This window comes from Polypterus senegalus, chromosome 12 (assembly GCF_016835505.1).
Source record: "Polypterus senegalus isolate Bchr_013 chromosome 12, ASM1683550v1, whole genome shotgun sequence".
Classification (NCBI taxonomy): Eukaryota; Metazoa; Chordata; class Cladistia; order Polypteriformes; family Polypteridae; genus Polypterus; species Polypterus senegalus.
In genome coordinates this window covers 13,844,571-13,864,437 of record NC_053165.1, presented here as the reverse complement: position 1 = coordinate 13,864,437, position 19,867 = coordinate 13,844,571, and the positions used below count along the sequence as shown (strand labels likewise).

At 42.5% G+C, this 19,867-nt stretch overlaps 1 protein-coding gene across 1 annotated transcript in view; it reads left to right on the top strand.

The window, feature by feature from the left end:
- The first annotated feature begins 13,511 nt into the window (after positions 1-13,511).
- LOC120540460 (FERM domain-containing protein 4B-like) overlaps positions 13,512-19,867 on the top strand; it is a 143,508-nt gene continuing 137,152 nt past the window's right edge. Inside the window, exon 1 of the mRNA XM_039771293.1 lies at positions 13,512-13,646. The gene's annotated coding sequence lies outside the window, so the exon portion shown is untranslated. The remainder of the gene's footprint in view (positions 13,647-19,867) is intronic.

Genomic DNA, 19,867 nt, shown 5'->3' with positions numbered 1-19,867 from the left:
GTCTTGCTAATACTTTTGTTTATGATTTGTTGTTTTCTTTATATTTTATGGATCTGTATCGAAGCCCGTTTTGCATTTTCCATGTGTTTTGCAAGCTGGGCCACCTGCCAGTCACCACCTGAAGCTGCCCTCCACTCTACAAATCTGGAGGGTCTCCCACAGTTCCTGGTGGTTCATTTCAAATGTGTGTAGGGTTAGTGAGTCCTTGTGCCTTTTGTGGATTCAGTTGTGCTTTGTGCTTACTGGATTTTTGACATTTCACTTTCTATTTTGACTATTGCTGGGATTTCGTATTGAGACTATTGGTTGTATTGGACTGCTGTACTGTTTCGGGCAAATCCTATTGCCTTTGTATTCTGCGGAGCTTTATTGTCATTGCAGAACATTTGTTACTAGCCGATGCCCGCCGTAGCATACGGTAGTGTAAGAATAGGAATGGAAAACGGTGAGAAAGGAATTCAGAAATCAAGAAGAAAGAAATACTTCTTGAAAGACGCAGTTGTGAATAGGTGTTTTTGCTGGAGACGACAGATAATGAGTCGAAAGGTCTAACCCTAGAAAAAGCCATGTATAACAATAGTTTTGTTGCATGTATCGTGGACTTCCTGGAAATGTGGACGGTAATATGATCATTTTGTCTACACGTACGTTGTTATTTTCAGCCTTTGCTTGCAGTGCGTCTGATAGTCCTTTGTATTGTTCCACACGCAGATGTTGTTGATGTAATCTGAGATAATTGAGACGCGCGCCCTCTGTTTTAACATACGCATCTACGACATACTGTTGGAAAAGTTTGCCAATGGAGTGCAAAATACTAAATGAATTCCTCATTGACAATCTGGCATTGAGTAAGCCTGATTCGGTTGGCAGTTCATTCATCGAGAATATGTTGTAAATCTTTGTGCCAGCCAATGTCTCCGTAAGGGAATAAAAGTAGGTAAACCATAGGATCGCAATTCGTATTGAACGTGGAAATATGTTTACAGGAGATGCCTCTGGGATAGATGCAAATGTCCCTTTCGGCAGCGGGTTCGCCATCTTCTCTGATGAAAATCGATGGAACATCAGTGTGACATGTCGGAGCATTGTATTGTTGTAAATCCTGCCCAGGGTTTCCCTTGAAAACCATTCGTACAGATGCTGTTGGACTGGACTGAGCGATTTCATGCGTGTGTTTGTACGATTTAGCGAAGGGGTTGATGTTTCTGAGCATGGAATCCAGCTGGAGAAGTACATTTTCACTGCATGCAGAGTTTGCTTTATTTTGTAAGCGTACTTCAGCTTGTGGTGTGTCAAAAACATACAACTGTCCATATCCTGGAGAGGTAGAAGTGTTAGCGTATAGTGGAGAGATTTGGTGATAAATTTGCCTGTTTATTTTAAAACAGTATGGTCCATGGCCAGGAGGTTGAGTTATCTGTGGAAGAAAACGAATAGGAATCGAGAAATGCCATGTCGGCTGCGTGTGGGCGGGACCAGTTAGTGGAAGCAGGACGAACCAGAAGAGAAATATATATAAGAGATGATGTATACATTTTTATTTTATAAAGATTGTATAAGGCCCTTTTTGTGTCTAGCCGGGGTTTTTAATTGGATTTCCCCTTGTAGTGGGCATTTTTGGAAGTGCGTTTGGGACTCCTATTTCATGACACAGCCTCTCGAGCAGCAGGGGGCTACTTTCCACAATGAGGTTGCTGTCTTGTGCTCCAGATTGCGACTTTTTGCAATGAAGCCAAAGCCATTATTTTGGCCTTTTTCATAATGAAGTTCATTCTCTCAGCGTCACCCCTTTTACACAAGGAGACCCCCTCCCCACTTCTTGCTCTACATATGACACTTTTCTCAGGGTGCCCCATGACTTCATAAGGAAGTCTTCTTACCACTCTCCTGAAGGTTTTCATCATGGTGGTTTCTGGCCTCATTTCGTCAGGTGGATCATTTTTATATATCAAAATACTTTACAATAGTAATTGCAAAACAGGGTTACAGAAAGGAAGCAAACCGTAAAACAAAAGAAAGTGAAAATCAGGTATAAAAGTAGTTACATAAAGCCGCAGAAATGAGAAACAGAATGTCCAGGATAATGACAAAGGCATGTGGTCAGCTGGCCACAAAGGAGAAGAAAACAAAAACTCCAGCTGACTAGATGGTGGAGAAACTGAACCTCCAGGGGTTTAAAGGCTGAAGGAGCCCCTCTAAACCCCAGAGAGCATTCCCCTCCACAATCTGCCCATACCCTGTGCCTTCACTCTGCCCCCTGCATCTTGCCAAACTGAATACCTTGTTTAACAATGGAGCTCAACCCATTCACAACGAGACCTACAGTCGTGGCCAAAAGTTTTCAGAATGACCCGAGTGTTGGTTTTCACAAAGTTTGCTGCTTCAGTGTTTTTAGATCCTTTTGTCAGATGTTTCTATGGTATACTGAAGTAGAATTACAAGCTTTTCATAAGTTTCAAAGGCTTTTACTACATTAAGTTTATGTGCAGAGTCAATATCTGCAGTGTTGGCCCTTCTTTTTCAATAAAGAATGGGACCAAAACATCGTCCGACAGCAACTTCTCCCAACCATCCAAGAACAGTTTGGTGACCCACAATGAACAATCCAGCATGATGGAGCACCGGGCCAGAAGACAAAAGTGATAACTAAGTGGCATCAGGGAATAAAACATTGAAATGTGGGGTCCATGGCCAGGAAACTCCCCATTGAGAACTTGTGGTCAGTCCTCAAGAGGCAGGTGGACAAACAAAAACCCACAAATTCTGACAAACTCCAAGTATTGATTATACAAGAATGGACTGCCATCAGTCAGGACTTGGCCCAGAAGTTGATTGACAGCCTGCCAGGGTGAATTGCAGAGGTCTTGAAAAAGAAAGAAGGGCCAAGACTACAAATATGGACTCTTTGCATACACTTAATGTCATTGTCACTAAAAGTCTTTGAAATTGACGAAATGCTTGTAATTCTACTTCAGTATACCAGAGAAACATCTGACAAAAAGATCTATAAAAACACTGAAGCAGCAAACTTTGTGAAGACCAACACTTGGGTCATTCTCAAAACTTTTGGCCACGACTGTACGCCCTAACTTAAGGTGTCCATTTTCACAGTCTGCTTTATGACTTAATTCCCCTTTGTCACACACATGCAAATAGGGGGACGTTGTGTGGATCAAGTAAAGGTAATTCCACGCCAGGCCAGGGGAGGGCGGGGTGCACTAAACCTTCTCCTGCTATCTCTACAGACCAGCCGCGGGAAAACCTATCTGAATCAAGAACGTCACTTCCGGTTCCGGCGCCTAGAAGAACGTCACTTCCGGTTGCGGCGCTTAGAAGAACGTCACCTACGGTTCCGGCACTTAGAAGAACGTCGTCACTTCCGGTTCCAGCGCCTAGAAGAACGTCACTTCCGGTTCCAGCGCCTAGAAGAACGTCACTTCCAGTCCCGGCTTCCAGGCTGATGTCAGAGAAACATCACTTCCAGTTAACAGACATCACTTCCTGTCTGACCATTTATAACCGCCATCTTTTCCAACATTCAGCAGTTCTGTCTTGAGACTCTCTACAGTCAACTTCATTGTTGCTTAAAAATTCAATACCTTTGCAGCTAGGAGTATTATACGGGTGGCTGCCCCAAACCTTTTTACGTGTGTCAAGTCTCTTCCTTTCACACCGTATTGTGTCCCTTTTCACAATGCAGTACCCAAAATCCTGTAAGGGTGCCCCTTATCATGGTAGAAAACACCGGACTCAATCCTTTAGGCTTTTCACAATGAGACCCATGAATTGTACCCATAGGGTGCTTCAGTTCATCACAGACTCTGCACCCTTTTTCATAAGGAGTCACCCACCTCTTGTGTCCCCTTTTTAATTAGGGTCTTGATTTACTCCTTTATCGCAGCTTTTCTTAATTCGTTTCTTCAGATTGCCACTTTCGGCCTTCAAGCCACTACATTTCCCCATGATATTTTGTAACTAGCTACTACTTCCCAGTAAAGAATGACTTGAAGAAAGTAATGTGACGTCCTTGATATGCCACTCCTGTAATATTTACCACAGACTAGACTGTATATGTGTTCACTTTGAAAGCCTTGTCTGTGATGAAGGAAGTTAAAGAAGTAATCAGCTCCTTCTCAAGGGATCTCTTTCTCTGAATTCTTCATGCATCTTCTTTACGCTCTGTTTGGCAATTTCTATTGCATTGGGAAAGTCTCCATCATTCTGCAGTCCTGCTGAGCTGTAATCGTCTCCGGCTGCTGCTGTCATCTCAGCACTGCAGTGTATGTGGTAATTAGGAGGGCTTTATTAAACGTGTGCAAATGCAGAAATGTAGTAAAGAAGATGGTGTGCAGGGCCGTTCACCAGCAATGACAAGATATGTGACACTAGCTGGACTAGAAACCCCCTGCCATGGGGGTTCAGATGAACCTGACACAGAAAGTCATGAACACACAGCATGCTCGTCTTTTTGTGATGGGTGCAGGATTACTGTCAGTTAAAACACCACAAGCACACGTCGGTGATATAGAACGGTATAACAATCCACCACTGGCCATCGTAACATGAGGGGCACTCTATGCTTACTCCAGCAGCTTCGGGTGTATGAAATATTCATTAAGATCTTTCTGTCTCATTTTAGAAATGACAGTCATCTGAAAACCCCTAACCACAGCGTCAGGATCGTTGGCAGGTTACATTTACTTTAGATTTGCTTTTTGTTCCTTTTTTTTTTTTTTAGAACATTAGAACAATCTGGATGAGAACAGGTCATTGAATCCAACACAGCTTGTCAGCCCTTTCTACTGTGGAAAGCATACCCCCGAACACAGACAGACCGACACCAGAATGTCCAAAACACACTTCTTTTATTTTTACAGCACCACAATGTCTTGAATCACCAACTCTCTTCCTTTCTCTTTTCTTGTTCTTTTCTTCTTTCTTGACCTCCTCTCCCCTCCTCACAAGCTTCGTCTCCTTCCTCCCAACTCTGGCACGTCTACTGGAGGGAGGCGGCCCCTTTCATCATGACCCGGATGAGCCCCAGGTGCTCCCCTTCCTGGTGTGGCGGAAGTGCTGCCATCCAGGATTCCCTAATTGTCTGGGCGCCCCCTGGCGGTGGCCACGTCCTCTCATAATAATGAGCGTCCTAGCTCCATCCCTGTGGCCCCCAAATAGACTTGGGCGGCTGCCCTCTCATGGCCGAGGAGAAGTATCGTCCAACTCGGGGACTATCCAGGCGTCCCGGCTGGGCAGTGTCCCCGCTCATCTGTGACACTACTTAATTCTTTCAAAATAGCATCAGGTATTGTTTTGAAGCCCCCTAAAGTCCTGCCATCTACCACACTACTTGGTCTTTAATTCCATGTGTCTGTGGTTCTCCATGGAAAGAAAAACTTCCTAATGTTTGTGCAAAATTTACCCTTAACAAGTTTCCAACTGTTTCCTACGATCTCAATCCACTGGATTAAAGCCATTCCTAATTTTAAGTACTTCAATCATGTCTCCTATTGATCTCTGAGAAGGCTCAGCTCTTTTAATCTTTCCTCATAACTCACCCCCTGTAGCCCTGGACTCAACCTCGTTGCTCTTCTCTGGACCTTTTCTTGTGCTGTTATGTCCTTTTTGTAGCCCGGAGACCAAAACTACACACAGGACTCCAGACGAGGCCTCACCAGTGTGTTATAAAGCTTGAGCAGAACCTCCTGTGACTTGTACGCCACACATCAAGGCGCTATATAACCTGACATTCTGTTAGCCTTCTTAGTGGCTTCTGAACTCTGTCTGCCAGTTGATAGCATTGAGTCCTCCTCATGTGGTGTACTTTCGATTTTCAAACCTCCCATTGTGTATTCAAACCTCACATTTTTAACTCCTACATGTAATACATTACATTTACTGACATTAAATTCCATCATCCACAAATCTGCCCAAGCCTGTGCTCTGTAACGATTCAATGGATTTGAGATTATCTGCCAATCCACCTAGCTTGATATCATCAACAAATTTAACCAGTTTGTTACTTATAGTCCTATCCAAATCATGTGTGTAAATATATATATATCTCTACTAATAAAAGGCAAAGCCCTCACTGACTCACTCACTCACTCACTCACTGACTCATCACTAATTCTCCAACTTCCCGTGTAGGTGGAAGGCTGGAATTTGGCAGGCTCATTCCTTACAGCTTACTTACAAAAGTTGGGCAGGTTTCATTTCGAAATTCTACGCGTAATGGTCATAACTAGAACCTATTTTTCTCCATATACTGTAATGGAGTTCAGCTCGATGGCCATGGGAGGGCGGAGTTTCGTGTGACATCATCACGCCTCCCACGTAATCACGTGAACTGACTGTGAGCGCAGTACATAGAAAATAAGGAAGAGCTCCAAAAAGCGCTGAAGAAAACATACATTATACAATTGAGAAGGCAGCGAAACAATAAGAAGCGAGCGAGTGACACATACAAGCATATTCATAAGTGCAGCTACTGCGGAAACAAAGCACGGTGTAAACTGTAAGTTTAAATTAAGTTTATAGACACGCTCCCATTGCCGTTTGTCATGCACAGTGACGCATACAAGCATATTCATGAGTGCTGCTACTTCGAAAAAACAAAGCACGGTGTAAACCTAAAGTTTAAATTAAGTTCATAGATAGGCTGCCGCTGGCGTTTGTCATGCCCACGACTAATGCGGGATACAAGTTTAATGAGAGGATGCAGGGTATAAACGAGAGTTTTGATCACTTTGTAACTAAGTTGAAATTGCTGGTGAAGGGCTGTGCTTATGCAAATTCCGAGAGACTGGCGATTCTAAATTGGCCCTAGTGTGTGCTTGGTGTGTGGGTGTGTTTGTGTGTGTCCTGCGGTGGGTTGGCACCCTGCCCGGGATTGGTTCCTGCCTTGTGCCCTGTGTTGGCTGGGATTGGCTCCAGCAGACCCCCGTGACCCTGTATTCGGATTCAGCGGGTTAGAAAATGGATGGATGGATGGATGGATGGATTGACAGTTAAGGCGGGTGGGGGAGTCACGTCATCATCTCCCCTCCCATTCACCTCATTTCACTCTGAGCTGAGCTCCGCAGCTAACGCCGTCTTGCGGAAGCAACTTTGTGACGCTGCTACCAAATACTCACAGAAAAATCCACAAGTTAATACACACGCTGTCTCTAGAGTTTCTCCACACTCTGATTCCTCCAGGCACTACTTACAAAAGGTTACATTGACAATCATGTTACGTTATTTTTAAAATGTTTCCTTTTCTTAGCACAAGCACAGCTGAGAAGCTTCGATGCATGTGCTCCATACCGCGTTAAAAAATCACGCATTTAATCACACTTTGCATTCCAAGCAAAGGGGAACTTCTGGCAATGCATGATTTCCTGGTACACCGATTGCATTGATTCACACATCAGAGCTACAAAAATGTAACAGTCGGAAGAAAGCGCGTTACTAGGACTGACTGGAGGAAAATTTCATTTCAAAAGACTACCCGACGGAAGCCTTGATAAAAGCGTGGTTTTGTGCAAACTGTGCAAAAAGCAGTTTGCATAACCCAAAGGTGAAGCTGGTCAAATTAACTTTTATGTTTCTGCCTTATTTTTTTAAGATGAAAAACTGCACTTTATGTTGAAATTTTTCTTATTATTATTTAAAGACAATACCATTCTTAACATGTACTTAAAGTACTTTACACTTTATTTTTAAGTCTGCCCAATTTTAGCCATGGATGATGATTCTGATTTGAATTGAAATGCAGTTTAAATGCATTTTTTTTTTCAGAAATTAAAAGAGCTTGAGTTTACAATATTCATGTCCATGTCTATTATTTGATTCTGTCGCCCACTAAAACCCTTTTAAATTAAAAGAAACATTTGCGCTTTGGGGCAAATTTACGTGTGCAATTACATGTGATGAATCAAGATTAATTAATTACAAAGCCTCTAATTAATTAGATTCATTTTTTTAATCGAGTCCCACCCCCAATATATATATATATATATATATATATGTGGATATGTATATATATGTGTATATATGTACATATGTATATGCATATATATGTTGTAAAAGGGAAATCAAACAAACGCATAAAGGTTTGGGGTTTTCGGCCCCGTATACTGAAAAATTATCCACAGTACAAAATTATTATGGTCAAAAAAATACATGAAAAAATCAGTATAGGCTTTGACAGTCAAAGATGGCGTCGGCGGAGTATTTATGTAGGAGAGGCCGGAAGTGAAGGAATGCTGGGCAGGAGCCGTGGTGGATGATGGGATTGCTGACGTCATAGGTAGTGGACAGAGGAAGGGCGGAAGTAGCGTACTGCGGGAAGCTGTAGGAGATAGGCTCATGGCGGCGGTGCGTCTTTTTTTCTGTAAGAAACAAAGAGAGAAAGGTTAGTACCCTGCCACCCCCTCCTGGCATATGTCTTCCCGATCGTATTAAGGTCCGTCTGCGGCCCCCTACTCGTGCGTGCGTTTGACAATGTATATACATATAAATATATATGTGTGTGTGTGTATGTATATATATATATATATATATATATATATATATATATATATATATATATATATATATATATATATATATATATACACACACATATATACATATGTATGCATATATGTGGATGTATATGTATATATATGTTTGTGTGTGTGTATATATATGTACAGAGTATATATATATATGACAGCAACAATGACAATGTCAATCATGTTACGTTATTATTAAAATGTTTCCTTTTCTTTTTCATTACTTCTTTAACACACTACTTCTCTGCTGCGAAGCGCGGGTATTTTGCTAGTATGTATATATATTGTGAACCCTGAACCCTGACACAGACAGACATGGACTCCAAATGTCTCAAAACACACACGTTTATTTCATAGCACAAACCCATAGTGCACAGTTAGCAATAATAATGCTCTTTCTCTTTCTCTTCTGCCGCCTCCAATCCTCACACGCAAGCTCCGTCCTCTTCCACCCGACTCTGGCTCCTGGAATGGAGTGAGGCGGCCCCTTTTATAGTGCACCAGGAAGTACTCCAGGTGCTCCACGATTAACAACCGCCAGCACATGCAATCGAGGGAGGTCACCCTTATGCATTACAGGGAAGATATGGCCCCTCTCCTGGGTTTATTAACAATAATGTCCCTCACACAGTCCCTCACAACACACAGTGCTCCCGCACCAATCACCCCAAATCACGGGCCTTTCAACATCCGTGGGCCACCTTTCTTCCTTGCGCTGCAGCTTCATCCTCCTCCAGTACCCGACTCTCACTCCCTGACTGTAGGAAGGCAGCCCCTTTTATAATCACCCAGATGTGCTCCAGGTGCTCGTTGATGTTCTTCCGGCAGCACTTCCTGGTGTGGCAGAAGTACCGCATGAGCACCCGGAAGCACTCCGGGCGTCCCTGGAAGGTCCTTCCTCCAACTTCCCAGGTGTGGCGGAAGTGCAGATCTCCCAGACTCTAAGAGGCTTGGAGCGCCCCCTGGTGGTAGCCACGGGCCCCAATCTGTTTGAGCCTCGGGGACGTTCAGATTGCCTCCCGGCTAGTTCTGACCCCCAGCCTCCTACCACAAAATATATATATATATGTATTTTATATATATATATATACAGTGAACCCTCGTTTATCACGGTTAATCCGTTCCAGACTCTACCGTGATAAATGAATTTTCGTGAAGTAGGATTCTTTATTTATAAATCGAATATTTTTGCAGTTAGAGTATAGAAAACCTGTTTACAACCTTCTAAATACGTGTTTTAACATTATTAGAGCCCTCTAGACATGAAATAACACACTTTAGTCACCATTACACTCGTATTACCTAATATATTAGACAAAATAAGAGAAAATAAGACATATTAGACATTACAAATATCATATTATTACTAGGCTCACCTGTCTTTTAAGGCGACCGACTTTTATCCTCAATTTGTGTGCACTCCATGTGTACATCAGGCATGCAAGTGTAGGGAATGAGAACATTAAAGTGCCCATTCATAACTTCTCCCGAAAACCTAAATTTTTTTATCCCCTCGAGTGCCTGTCCAAAGTCGTACAATGTCAGCCAGAATCTGTACCGATAAAGACAGAGTTTCATGCACTAAATAAGCTATAGATGAGAATAAGCAAGCACCATCTCCCCTGATATTCACTACGCGGTGAGACATTTGTACTCCATCAACATTAATTATTTCCAGAGACATCATTTTGTCTATTTTTCCAGCGCATCGCGCACAAAAGCAAGGGAACGATGGGAGCACCAGAACTCTGCTCACATCGCATCGCTTCGTACCGCAAGCCGCAAGTAGTAAGTCTGTGATAAGCGGAATACCGCTACGCTTTCCACTCACGGGATGGAAGGACAATCCCGAACGCTTTTATATAGTAGATTATTGTACTGTACATTTAATTACACACACACAGTTCTTACATACAACCACTAACCTATGAAGGCACAACCTCAGTAGGAGAGTCTTCAGGTGGTGCAGTATCTTCAGCAGGTGTGTTGTTGTCTTCTTCCGCTAAAGGAGTACCAGGAGTAGGCAGTGGGTGTCTGGGTGCGCGGCTGAAGAACGTCTTGATAGGCAGTTGCAGGCGCTGTCTTTTCATATGCGTGAGGAGGCTTTTGTAGGGTATTGCCATCTTTGATCATATCCAAGAGTTTCACCTTCTCCTGGATAGTAAACATCTTCCTCCGGTGCTTAGTTTTATTGTCAGAAGGCTTTGAAAAAGCAGCACGTTTAGGAGCCATTGTAGGGCTTAGATAAAAGTTCTCTGAAAGCGCATGCGTAGTGACGTAAGCGTGTATGAGAAAAAATCGCAATAGAGTGAATATAGCGAGGGATCACTGTATATATATATATATATATATATATATATATATATATATATATATATATATATATATATATAGTGGACTATGGCCGGCCAATACCCCCAGGCTGCCAGATGGAGCCCTATCTGCAGCATGGATGTGCCCCGAATGACAGCAGGGAATCATGGACATTGGAGTGGGGCCACCAGAGGACGCTGCAGGGAGGCCCAGGGACTGTTATTTGTCCTATAACTTAGAAGTACGTCTTAGTCACAGTGACAAGGGAAATGACGTACTTCCGGGATGAAGAAAAGGAGTTTTGATCTGACCCAGAAGTGCTAGGAAGTCACATGGTTTGGGAGAGTGGTTCAATATTGATTATTGATTTATTATTATAGTATTGTATATTTATGAGTATTGTGGAGTGGATGGTGCTTGGGGCACATTATAATTATAAAATAAATAATAACTGGACTTTTATCTGGTGTCTGGCGTCTGGTCTGAGGGTTCGAGGGGATGACAGCGCCCCCTATCTGTCACTATATATATATATATATATATATATATATATAGCAGTGTCACTAACACTGACACCTCCTGGACAACACTCTTAACATCAACCAGTTCTGATAGGGGTCCTCACACCATCACCCTCTGCTTCCTGTGTCTGAGACAATTTTGCACCCATCTATAAACATCACCTTGAACTGCCACTACTTTCAGTTTGAATGAAACCATCCACTTCCATCTAAATGGCTTTTATTTTTTGTTTTCATTCTTGTCATCATTTTTCTCCCAGGAAAGAAAAGATGGGCAGATTGATAAACATCTATTATATAGTGCCTTTCATATCTATCTATCTATCTATCTATCTATCTATCTATCTATCTATCTATCTATCTATCTATCTATCTATCTATTATATAGTGCCTTTCATGTCTATCTATCTATCTATCTATCTATCTATCTATCTATCTATCTATCTATCTATCTATCTATCTATCTAATTGTTCACAGTGCTCTCTGCCTGCATCAGGTGGAAAGTGCTACACAAAAAAATAAGTTGTATTGTATTGTATTGTAACTATGATCATAAGCTGTGGGTTATGACCGAAACAATGAGATCACAAGTGCATGAAATGAGGTTCCTTCGCAGGGTGGCTGGGCTGACACTCCATGACTGGGTGAGAGGCTCAGTGATTCAGGACATCCTCAGAGTAGAGTCACTGCTCCCCGAGTTTGAGAGGAGTCAGTTTAGGATGCTGGGCATGTTGTAAGGATGCCAACCCAAGGTGGCTCCCCCTAGAGCAGCTCTGGGCAAATCCTACTAGGTGGAGACCCTGGGGTAGACCCAGGACATGTTGGTGGGATTATATATCACTTGTCTGGCTTGGGAATGCCTAGAAATTCTTCAGGAAAAGCTGGAATCTGTAGCTGGGGACAGGAAAATCTGGGCTGACCTGCTTGGGCTGCTGCCACCACAACCCTCGCCACAAAATATGGACAAGACAAGAAGATGAGGTTTCTTACCAGTTAAGTGTGACTTACACTCTTAAAAACAGTTCTTTAGTGGCATCTTATGGTTCTTTACTGGGTTGTATGGTGCCTCATAGAGCCACTGCTTGACAAGGAAACAATTTCATTCTGGGAAGGGTTCTGTGCATCTGAAGATGGTTCTTTGTACTTTGAAAAAAAAAAGTCCAAATATGTAAAAAAAAATCTTTAATGTATAGTACACTAACTAGCACAACACTAAAAAAATTAAGAAAACCTGGACTTAGCTTCTGTTATTATATGCAGCAAGTCCTTTTAAAATGATGACCCATTGCTATTTCACAAAACTGTTTCCGTCTATTCGTGGCTGTTTATGGTGTGGAGCCTGGTACAGATCCAAATAAATAAAAAGTTCTTTCTGGAACCTTCATTAAAATGGATGTTTTTGGAACCAAAAATTGTTAACCCGCTTTTTAAGGACCCCTCTGGCACCTTTACTTTTAAAGGTTGACTGACATCCCGTCCAGGATTGGTTTCACGCTGTGACCAGATCTATCAGGACAAGCACTGGTCCTCTTTTGGAGGTTAAAAGATTAATCAATGGACTGGCAAGATATTTAATTTTATTGTCTACACAGCATGCAGGCTTTTGGAGTTTGTGTTGTTCGTCTCTTCATTTGTCTTCCTTTCTGTCTGCTTTGAGTTAAAAAAATATTCATTAATGGGGCAGGAAAACTTTGTCTTATTTTCAAGTGCACGTTCCCCATTGGCCGTTAGGTGTTTTTTCCCATGTGCCTAGTATGTTTTTAATTAAGGTTCGGTTTTGGAGGGATCTTCATAGATTTAGGGTTGGGCATTGTCTAAGACTTCCTGCTTGGCGCCTCACTTTTATTAATGGACACTCTGAATTTTCCTCAATGTGTCCAGTGTGCGCTGGACAGCCTGATTCGAATTGTTTCAAATCCGGTTTTAACTAACCCACCTGGGGCGACAAATCGATTCTTCAGAAACGAAGTAACAGCCGAGCGCAGTTTCCATACGTGAAGCAGCGGCTACAGGCAGATGAGCAGTGCGGCGTCTCTGTCTGTCACTCGGGAGGAGGAGGAGGAGGCGGGGGCGCCGGGGCTGCTGAACACAGACAGGGGAGGAGGAGGAGGAGGAGGAGGAAGAAGGAGGAGAGGGGCGGCGGAGCGCGTGGAGAGCTTCCTGACAGGCAGGCAGCCTTGGGGCGGGGGCTCCGGCTGCCGGGAAGGGGAGAAAGAAGAGACACAGAAGGGGGAAAAGCGGTGCACGAGGGACGCGACGCGACACGAGACAAAGGTAAGCTGCTCCTCCCTGCCCCACTGCGGTCCGATTCAGCCGCTCGTTCGTCTCCTCCCGATTCGTGTTTGTTCACGTTGCTACTGTATGAAGGTGAACCTGTCCGTGTGGTGATTCGCAAAGCTGTCACCCGTGGAAGTTGCTGTCTTTATGGATCTTGCTTCGCACAACGGGCACCTGTGTGGCATGTTAGCCTTCGGGCCAGCCGGGGAGCCGCAGCGCTTGAGCAGAGGGGCGGAGAGACGGAGATCTACCATCCCGAACCGTCGGTCCTGCTTGTCGCCCATTCTTGAAACAAATGAGGTTGGAACAAAGCCTCTGAGCAGCTCTACTCAGGGGGATTTGTCTCCAAAGTCGGCTTTGAATAAAGGAGGACGAGCACACGGAAGCACCCGAGCCTTGTTCTTGTATTGTCTCGTAGTCGGCGCCGTTTCCGTGAATTGTGTTGGAAATGAATAGAAGTGCGCGAGGGAAGGACGTGACTGGACAGGCGAGCACCGGACACACGGAGCCTCTCGCTGAGCTTTTTGAGTGTTGTTTTCTCATTGCCGGCATGCTTGGCATAACACTCTCAGGCTTCTTTATGGGTGGCACCCTTTTCGCGTGCCCACCTATTGTGCCAGTCCTAGTCTTTATGCGGAGTCGCCCCTTGATTTCTTCTCGCTGTACTTCTCCCAGCTTAAACCCACTCGGCTTCCCACTTTTATTCATCCCGCTTGTCTACGGATTCGAGGTTAATGCAGAGACTAAGATATGGTCACTAGACAGACAAAAGCAAATACTGTACAAGAAAATGAAGGTGCAGCAACCATATGGCAACCGTATAATCCTGCTTTTGAAGTGTTCTTCAGATTGTGCTGTGGAGTAACAAATGTTTGTGCCAGCACAGGGAAGAAGACGCTTTTTGAATTTGTGATGTGGGCACTTTGGCCACACTTACCATAGGACAGGCAATGAATGAGGATGAGGTGAAGTCTCATGTTGCTCATTGGTGTGCACTGAATGATAACCACTTCAAGTCTTACATCTCATTTACTTGAATGTGTACAGTATAATGTGGTCATTTTGTGTCATTTTTATATGTTATGTATCTAACATTTCACAGACTGAATCTTGCAAAATGTGCTGAGCATGGAGTATTCTTATAGTCGGTCTTAGATTGTCCAGGTCAAATCTAATCAAATCAAATTGTATTTGTCACATACAAATTATGCATTCACTACTACTGTATGAAGTGAAGTGCTTAGTTGCTTAACTCCAAAGACTGTGTCCTTTATGAAGAAAGTCAAAGGATCAATAACAATAATAACGACTTTGTACAAATCAAAAATCCACCTTGATAAAAGGATAAGTGTCTGTGTATCTGTCTGTGTGTCCTTCAGGTTGCTGTGTATCGGTCATTCCAAAAGACGGCGCATCATAAACATTTTTTAGTAATAACATGCTTTGCATTTGTTGTTCTAACAGATGGTGCATCACAAACATTAATGCTGCTTTTACAAATATCATACCAAATGGCATATAACAGAGACATGTGCCTTGTATAATGTATGACAACTGTTAATGCTGAGAACTACATTAATAACTTAGATTTCAAACTGTTTCTGATGGGTAGCACAGTTAGTCAGTTTTAATAAAAGGACAAGTGTCTGTCTGTTTGCCTGTCCAGTTTCTATGACTATGTTATGTGCCATTTGGTATGGTGTTGGTAAATGCAGCGCTAATGTCTGTGATGAATCATCTGTTGGAATTCAAATGTTTGTGATGAGCCATCTGTTGAAATGAACAATGCAATGCATATTTTACTACAGATGTTTGTGTTGTGCCATCTGTTGGAATGAAAAATTCAATACATTTTTACTACAGATGTTTGTGCTGTGCCATCTGTTGAAATGAACAATGCAATGCATATTTTACTACAGATGTTTGTGCTGTGCCATCTGTTGAAATGAACAATGCAATGCATTTTTACTACAGATGTTTGTGCTGTGCCATCTATTGGAATGAAAAATACAATACATTTTTTACTACAGATGTTTGTGTTGTGCCATCTGTTGGAATGAAAAATTCAATACATTTTTTACTTCAGATGTATGTGCTGTGCCATCTGTTGATTTTTTAACTGTAAATATGTCTGATGTGCCATGTGTTGAAATGAAAAATGCAAACCATTTTTTTACTACAAATGTTTGTGATGTGCCATCTTTTAGAATGAAAGGTACAATGCATTTTATTACTATGTGCATTACGAAATACAGTAGATGGTGCACTACAAACGTTAACGCTGAAGTCTACATTGATTATATAGTTTTAAACTTGGCTTAGAGTGGCAGTACAGCTTGCCCACCTTAATAAAAGAACAAGTGTCTGTGTGCACCTGTCTGGCTGCTATGATTCTGTTATATGCCATTTGGTATGGTATTTGAAATGCAGCGCTAATGTTTGTGATGTGCCATCTGTTGGAATGACAAATGCAATGCATTTTATCACTACTTGCATGACAAAACACATTCCGATAGATGGTGCACTGCAGACGTTAACACTGAATACGCTCAGGTCTACCTTGATTACTTAGATTTCAGCCCATCTTAGATGGGTAGCACAGCAGGTCATTAATAGAATTTTAAATATGGCATAAACAATAAATAATAGCTAAATGACTTAGTGTAAGAGAGTTAACAATAGGGCATCATGTAGCTTCAGACACTGTACTTTTGCACTGTGGACAGAAACTCCTCCTCAGTCTCCCTGAAGTTATCTTCAGGCAGTGGTTTTGTTTAAGGTAACTACAAAGAGGACTATTTCATTTATGTTGGGTAGAATGCCCAGAGGGGACTGGACAGTCCCGTGGCCTGGAACCCCTGCAGATTTTTTTTTTTTTTCTCCAGCCGTCTGGAGTGTTTTTTTCTGTTTTTTCTGTCCACCCTGGCCTTCGGACCTTACTCCTTTTCTATGTTAACTAATGTTGTCTTATTTCAATTTCTTATTTTGTCTTTTATTTTTCTTTTCTTCAGTATGTAAAGCACTTTGAGCTACTGTTTGTATGAAAATGTGCTATAGAAATAAATGCTGTTGTTGTTGTTACCTGACCGCAGCACAGAGAAGAGGCCATTGCTGGAATGGCTGGCATCATTGAATAATCTTCTTTGCCCGGGTCCGACATTGCTTGTTGTAGATGTCCTCCAAGTTAGGGAGTGCACACCCAGTGATATGTTAAGCTGACCGTACCACTCTCTGTAGAGGCTCGTGGCCCTGTTGCGTGTTGTTTTCCAAACCAGGCAGTGATACTTGGGATTAATAAAGTATCTATCTATCTATCTATCTATCTATCTATCTATCTATCTATCTATCTATCTATCTATCTATCTATCTATCTAATCTATTATATAGTGTCATATCTATATATCTATCTTATTTATAATGCCCTATCTATCTATCTATCTATCTATCTATCTATCTATCTATCTATCTATCTATCTATCTATCTATCTATCTATCTACTTTGTGTCAGGATACTTTCAATGGTAGACATGTAGAAGTTCTTTAGTATCTGGGAGGGCAGTCTGATGTACTTTCTTCACCTAGCGTGTCGATGTGCTTGGACCAGTTCAGGTCCTCTGTGATGTGGACTTTGAGGTATCTGAAACTGTCCACCTGAGTTTTGTTATACTGAGGGGCTGGTAGGTCCTCGGCTGTTTTGTCCCAAAGTCCACAATCAGCTTTTTGTCTTGCTGACATTCAGAAGAAGACTGTTGTCCTGACCCCCATGTGACAGACAGACTGTCCTCTTCATCCAGATGAGCTTGTTCATTGTTTTTAGAGATCAGGCCTACGACAGCAGTGTCATCAGCAAACTTGACAGTGATGTTAGAGTCGTGTACAGCGGTGGTGTCATACATGTAGAAGGGGGCACAGCAGAGGACTCAGCACACAGCCCTGTGGAGCCCCTTTGTTGAGAGTGAGGGATGATGAGGTGTGATGATGAGACCCCTGATTTGACTCTTCTTATCCTTGCATCCATTAGTCCTTTAACTATTTTGTTACATTTGGTGCTGGCAAATGGTGTGGTGTGGCAGTCTCAATTCCTGGCTCAGTCATTGTCAGTTTGAACTCGCCGTGTTTTTCTCGTGTCTCCCACAGCCCAAACACGTGCTTTTCTTTTTTTTTTTATATATATATCCTAAAAACATTCCATACTTGCAAATCAAGATGAACTCTTTGAGGGCTGAATATTTTTTCCAAAAAACATAGTTTCTGAAAAGCAATGGTTTCACACAGAGATCAACATAACACGTCTGTTGCTGCATGCTGCGGCTGCCAGTTTGCCAAGAATGTGCGGCAGGCTTGCTGCCAGGCTGTCTTTGCATGGCTGGGTCACGGTCGCAGTGCATTGCAATCTGGTTTCCACCTCTTATCATTGTTAAGTGGCACTCCTCCCTGGCGAACATTTCCGTAGGCGTGTCAGCCACATGAACCCGTTCAGCGCCACGATTAGCTGGGGACCAGTCAGCTGAAGTTGGAACCTCACATTCGTTTTCGATCACTCGCATCAAAATCGGAGTCCAACAAGTCGTAGTCCAGTTCAGAGATAATAGGCAAAACTTCATCCATGGTTCGCTTTGATCTCTCGCCATTATGTCGGGGCCATTTTTGCTGTTGTTTGCGCCTTACTACTCACACGAGTGCAGGAAATCTCGGTCAAACCAATGAAGCTAACTTTCTTTCTACAGTTGTGCTTGAAAGTTTGTGAGCCCTTTAGAATTTTCTATATTTCTGCATAAATATGACCTAAAACATCATCAGATTTTCACTCAAGTCCTAAAAGTAGATAAAGAGAAACCAGTTAAACAAATGAGACAAAAATATTATACTTGGTCATTTATTTATTGAGGAAAATGATCGAATATTACATATTTGTGAGTGGCAAAAGTATGTGAACCTCTAGGATTAGCAGTTAGTTTGAAGGTGAAATTCAAGTCAATGGGATGCCAATCAGGTGTGAGTGGGCACCCTGTGTTATTTAAAGAACAGGATCTATCAAAGTCTGCTCTTCACAACACATGTTTGTAGAAGTGTATCATGGCACGAACAAAGGAGATTTCTGAGGACCTCACAAAAAGAGTTGTTGATGCTCATCAGGCTGGAAAAGGTTACAAAACCATCTCTAAAGAGTTTGGACTCCACCAATCCACAGTCAGACAGATTGTGTACAAATGGAGGAAATTCAAGACCATTGTTACCCTCCCAGGTGTGGTCGACCAACAAAGATCACTCCAAGAGCAAGGCACACGTGTAATAGTCGGCGAGGTCACAAAGGACCCCAGGGTAACTTCTAAGCAACTGAAGGCCTCTCTCACATTGGCTAATGTTCATGTTCATGAGTCCACCATCAGGAGAACACTGAACAACAATGGTGTGCATGGCAGGGTTGCAAGGAGAAAGCCACTGCTCTCCAAAAAACATTGCTGCTCATCTGCAGTTTGCTAAAGATCACGTGGACAAACCAGAAGGCTATTGGAAGAATGTTTTGTGGACGGATGAGACCAAAATAGAACTTTTTGGTTTAAATGAAAAGCGTTATGTTTGGAGAAAGGAAAACACTGCATTCCAGCATAAGAACCTTATCCCATCTGTGAAACATGGTGGTGGTAGTATCATGGTTTGGGCCTGTTTCGCTTCATCTGGGCTAGGACAGCTTGCCTTCATTGATGGAACAATGAATTCTGAATTATATCAGAGAATTCTAAAGGAAAATGTCAGGACATCTGTCCATGAACTGAATCTCAAGAGAAGGTGGGTCATGCAGCAAGACAACGACCCTAAGCACACAAGTCGTTCTACCAAAGAATGGTTAAAGAAGAATAAAGTGAATGTTTTGGAATGGCCAAGTCAAAGTCCTGACCTTAATCCAATCGAAATGTTGTGGAAGGACCTGAAGCGAGCAGTTCATGTGAGGAAACCCACCAACATCCCAGAGTTGAAGCTGTTCTGTACGGAGGAATGGGCTAAAATTCCTCCAAGCCGGTGTGCAGGAATGATCAAAGTTACCGGAAACGTTTAGTTGCAGTTATTGGGGGGTCACAGCAGATACTGAAAGCAAAGGTTCACATACTTTTGCCACTCACAAATATGTAATATTCGATCATTTTCCTTAATAAATAAATGACCAAGTATAATATTTTTGTCTCATTTGTTTAACTGGTTTCTCTTTATCTACTTTT